Source organism: Emys orbicularis, chromosome 1 (genome assembly GCF_028017835.1).
Source record: "Emys orbicularis isolate rEmyOrb1 chromosome 1, rEmyOrb1.hap1, whole genome shotgun sequence".
NCBI classification, from domain to species: Eukaryota; Metazoa; Chordata; order Testudines; family Emydidae; genus Emys; species Emys orbicularis.
The window spans coordinates 214,032,682-214,038,681 of record NC_088683.1 but is presented as its reverse complement, the minus strand read 5'-3'; positions in this window follow the sequence as shown (position 1 = coordinate 214,038,681).

Below are 6,000 nucleotides of genomic sequence, written 5' to 3'. Positions count from 1 at the left end.
CACCGTGTGAAAGGGGTCATGCTGGCAGAGGCGTTCTCATGCAGGAAGGGACGTTCCAAGTAGTACTGGAAATGAAAAGGGTCTCAGGACACTTGGTAAGATGCCAAATGGGTCGTTGGGGGGAAAAGTTGCTAACCATTGATCTAGACCATCCCTGACAGGTTTTAGTCTAACCTGTGCTTATAACCCTCCAATGACAGAGATTTCACAACCTCCCTAGGTAATTTGTTCCAGTGCTTAACCACCCTGACAGTTAGGAAGTTTTTCCTAATGTTTAACCTAAATCTCCCTTGCTCCAATTACTTCTTGTACTGTCCTAACTGGATAAGGAGAACAATTTATCACCCTTCTCTTTATAACAACCTTGAAGACTGTTATGTTCTCCTCCCCCCTCCTCCATCTTCTCTTCTCCAGACTAACCAAACCCTATTTTTTCAATCTTTCCTTGTAGGTCAAGTTTTCTAGACCTTTAATTATGTTTTACTGCTCTCTTCTGGACTTTCTTCAATGTGTCCATATCTTTCCCAAAGTTTGGTGCCCAGAACTGGACACAGTACTCCAGATGAGACCTTATCAATGCTAAGTAGAGTGGAAGAATTACTTCTTGTGAATTGCTTACAACATTCATGCTAATACATCTCAGAATGATGGTCACTTTTTTTGCAACCGTATTACATTGTTGACTCATATTTAGTTCATGATCCACTATAATCCCCAAATCCTTTTCTGCAGAACTCATTTCTAGGCAGTCATTTCTCATTTTGTATGTGTGCAATTGATGATTCCTTCCTAAATGTAGTACTTTATATTTGTCCTTATTGAATTTCATCCTATTTCATTGAGACCATTTCTCCAGTTTGTCAAGATAATTTTGAATTTTAGTCCTGTCCTCAAAACCGCTCGCAACCCCTCCCAGCTTGGTACTGTCTGCAAACTTTATAAGCATACTCTCTATGCCATTATCTAAATCATTTATGAAGATATTGAATAGAACTGGACCCAGGACAGATCCCTGTGGGACTCCACTCAATATGCCCTTCCAGCTTGACTGTGAACAATAGATAACTACTCTCTGAATTCAGTTTTCCAACCAGTTATGCACCCACTTTACAGTAGGTTCATCTAGGCTACATTTCTCTAGTTTGCTTATGAAAAGGTCACATGAGACAGCATCAAAAACATTACTAAAGTTGAGATATATCATATTTACTGCTTCCCCCCCGCATCTGCAAGGCTTGTTACCCTATCATAGAAGGATATTAGGCTGGTTTAGTATATTTGATTTCTTCTTGACAAATCCATATTGATAGTTGATCATCACCTCATTATCTTCCAGGTGCTTAAAAATTGATGATTTGCTCTATCATCTTTCTGGGTACCAAAGTTAAGATGATTGGTCTAGAATTCCCTGGGTTGTCCTTATTCCCCTTTTTATAGATAAGTACTATATTTGCTCTTTTCTAGGCCTCTGGGTTCTCTCCCATCCTCCACAAGTTCTTAAAGATAATCGCTAATGCCTCAGAGATCTCTTTATCCAGTTCCTTAAGTATTCTAGGATGTATTTTGTCAGACCCTGCTGACTTGAAGACATCTAACTTGTCTAAATAATTCTTAAGTTGTTCTTTAGCCTCAGATCCTACCCCATTTACACTGATGTTCACTATGTTAGTCATCCAACCACTGCTAACCTTTTTGGTGAAAACAAACAAAAAAGGCATTTAACACTTCAGCCATTGCTGCATTTTCTGTCATCGTCTTTCCCTCCTCATTAATTAATGGGCTCACTCTTGGCCTTCCTCATGTATTTGTAAAATGTTTTATTGTTATACTTTACATCCCTAGCTAGTTTAATTTCATTTTGTGCCATAGCCTCTCAAATTTTGTCCCTATGTGCTCTTGGGGTTTTTTGTTTTTTTATATATATTCATCATTCGTAATTTGATCTAGTGTCCACTTTTTGTAGGATTTTTTTTGAGTTTCAGGTCACTGAAGATCTCCTGGTTAAGCCACGTTTACCATACATCCTGTCTTGCCTGCATATTGGGATAGTTTGCTCTTGTGCCTTTAATGTCTCTAAAAAACTGCCAACTCACCTGCCTTCCACAGCATCCTACCTACCAATTCTCTGAGTTTGCTGAAGTCTTCCTTCTTGAAGTCCATTGTCTTTATTCTGCTGTTTTCCCTCCTGCCATTTTGTAGAATCATGAACTTTATCATTTCATGATCACGGTCACCCAAACTGCCTTACACTTTCAAATTCTCAACCAGTTCCTCCCTGTCAAAATCAAATCCAGAATAGCTCCTCCACTATCTGCTTTCTCTATCTTCTGTAATAAAAACTTGTCCCCAGTGCATTCCAAGAACTCATTGGATAATCTGTGTCCTGCTGTATTATTTTCCCAACAGGTGTCTGGGTAGTTGAAATCCCCCATCACCATCAAGTCCTGTGCTTTGAATGATTTTGTTAGTCATTTATAAAAGCCTCATCCACGTCTTCTTCCTGCTTAGGTGATTTATAGTAGACCCTACCATGACATCACCCTTGTTTTTTTACCAATTATCTTTACCCAGAGACTTTCAACAGGTCTGCCTTCCACTCCTATCTTGACCTCAGTACGTGTATACATCTCTGATATACAAGAAAACACCTCCTCCCTTTTTTCCCTGCCTGTCCTTCTTGAATAAGTTGTACTCTTGTATACCAATATTCCAGTCATGTGAGTAAGTCTCAGATGCTAGTTATGTCATAATTGTGATTATTCACTAGTACTTCTAGTTTTCTGTTTATTCCCCATACTTCTTGCATTAATAATACAGACATTTAAGATGGTCATTAGATTTCTCCGCTATGTCCCCTCGTCTCTCCTTTGTCCCCTGCTACGATTGCCTATGTTCCCCCCAAATTCCAGCCCTTCACCCTGGTCTCCATGTTCTGGACTTACCTGTGGGCTTTTGTCTCCTGCCAATATCAAACCTACTTTAAAGCGCGCCTCACCAGGTGACCAGTCTGTATCTGAAGCTTTCCTTGACAGGTGGGCCCCATCTCTGCTCAGCAGTCCCCCTCAGAACAGCATCCCGTGGTCAAGGAAGCCAAAGCCCTCCTGGCAACACCATCCTCACAGCCAGGCATTCACCTCCAGGATGCGTCTGTCTCTGCCTGGGTCCCTACCCTTGACCAGAAGGATTGATGAGACCACCACCTGCTCCCCAACTCCTTCACCCTCACTCCCAGAGTCCTATAGTCACTTCTGATCTGCTCAGTGTCCTACCTCGCAGTATTATTAATGCCTACATAGATTAACAGTATGGGGTAATAGTCATAGGGCTGGATGACCCTTGACAATCCTTCTGTAATGTATCAGATACAGGCCCCTGGCAGGCAGCACACCTCCTGTGGTGCCTATCAGTAGGCACCTCTCACACTGGATGGTCTCTCCAGCCTGGCTTTCTATGACGGGGAAATGGGTAGAGGCATCCATGGTTGGGTTCTCTGGCTGGACACAGATGCAGGTGGAGGAGCCAGGAGCAGTGTTGGCACTGTGCTATAGCCTTTCCAAACCATGATGTTTTTCTCTCTCCCGCCTATAAAATCCCTCTCAAACTTCCCTGTTTGCTGCTCCTTGGTTATTTAGCAGCTGGCTTTTAAGCCCCTCTCTCCTAGTCAGCCCTGCCCCCTCATTAACACATAGAGAAAGGGTGATCAAGGCTCAGAGGCCAGGAGGTGAGAGCCTTGCTCATGCACACTCAGCTAGCTGCTAGGCGGCCCCTGGCCCCCACAACCACACAATTCCCAAAAGACCACAGTGTAAACTTTAAGCAAACCAGAAGAAAAACCAGACAGACAAGCTCACTCACCCCAAGAGTTAGCTCTCGCTTCTTCTTCAGCAACATCCCTCCTCCTGCAGCTAGAACCCACCATAGTCTGCAATAACCCCTATGCACAAGTTTATGGTCACTGGATCTGCATAAGTGAAGACTCACTGGCATTCGCCAACCCACTACCTTCAGGCTTCCCCCTGGCACCTGCTCCAATGCCACACACCACTTCTGTAGTCGGGTTTCTCCATAGCACTTCCACTGATGATTTCACTTTAAGTAAATATAGCTAACGTGGCAATGGCAGATTTGCATCCATCAGCTGAAGATGTGGGGAAAGGCCTATGAGTGGGGCTACACAGGACATTGATACTACACAGGGTTTCAAGGTATCCCTTTATGACTCCTGAAAATCATTACATTTGTCATGCTGAGGAACAGTGTGGATTTTGTGAAGGATTCAGTTGTTAAATTACCTTGGCTACATCGATTTCTGTGTTGTGCTTCTCACATGACAGATGAGGGGATATATGGTGTGGAAGTTCCGTGCAACAATGCTCTGTTATTATAAAGAGAGCAGAGACACTGGCTGCTGCTGTAGGCTCATTCATTACCAGAATCAAGAGACTCACATAATGTTCCTGCAGACATTCCCCCTTATCTTTTATAGACAGCCTCCGGTGAGATCAATCAATTTTTACAACAGCCCAGGGAGTGATTCTCTCCAGCGCATGCTCTCCACCTTATGCCTTAACTAGACACTGATAAACAGGGCTCTGAACCTGGCTTGGAAAAGCAGCTTAAGGAAAAAGAATCTGTTAAGACCAATTTGAGATGAGCCATCAGGAAAAAACTCTTCTGGGACAGATGGAGGAATAGTGGGGATGACACAGCTAGGGTGCATCTATGCTCAAATGCTGGCTAATGACAGCTTTCTGAACATCAGGACTCTCCTGATGATGACGACACATGGACATACATCATCAGCTTCAAGACCAGAGGATAAAGAGAACCATCCTACTGGTTAGGAATCTCAAGATTCGTGGCACAATGATGGATTCTACGGTAACCAGCCTTGCCATAGCTATCTTGTTACCTACGATCACCAGGCTCAACACATCACTTACTTCCTGTTGATTTTCATGGTAATACTCCAGAACACTGCATAAGCACAGTCAAAGTGCACAGGGATGTCAAACTCAATCACAGAGGGCCATGTTTTATTTTTAATTATGGTTCATACATTTATGAAAACATACTCAATTCATCCAGTGAGTGGGGTTTGTACAAAACCAAGGGTAGAATATAGCCCTTATGTACTAAATACTGTAAATAAAAGTTTAGCTTAGTTACTTGTTTAGTATCTTATAGTCACAACCACATCACTCAGGAGGAAAATACACCCACCCACAGGAGCAGTGCTGTTTATGTCCCTCATTGCTTTTCATTCTTCATCCTTCTCAGTTTTCCCTCCTACGTCTGTCTCTCCTTTCTTCCCCCTTCACTTCCTTCCCTGCAGCATCAGTTCGCACCTCTTGCCCATTCACTAAGATCTTCAGACATCAAAAAGTGAATGCGGATATCTAAATGTAATCAATTTGGTGTTAACCCCCAATGAGTTAAATGGGGGGGTGGGAAGGTCATACATCTGAGTCACTCTTTCAGGCTCTCTGCAGACTTAAAAAATACTGCAGCAGGTTACTCTATTAACATATGGATGGTTTTCATCACAATTATGAAGAGAGATGAATCTTTTTGTTGTTGTTAAATGAAATCTTAGACTCTATAAACTCTGAACACCCACACGGGCCCCATAATTCCATAAAGAAAGGTGGGTATTTGATGCCTTTGCATCAGACCCTAGGTTTAGGGATGGGGAATATCCTCTCCTTGGCTTTTTGGTAATTTAAGCAATAAACTGAATCTGAAAAGAATCAGAACTTTTTTGAATTCTCACCACTGGATTTTGATGTATCAGGATTTCTTCTTGTAAAATACAATTCATCACAAGGATGGTTTTTCACTTCATTGAATGTCATGTTACTGGAAATGAATACATTTCTTGGTTAGTCCTCTGGCAAAACGTATTTTGTAAATGTTATATGCTTCATAAAAAAAGCAATTTAAGTACTGTATTTCATTAAGAGGTTACTGCCTATTGAAAGGCCTCAGTGCCAGTATATT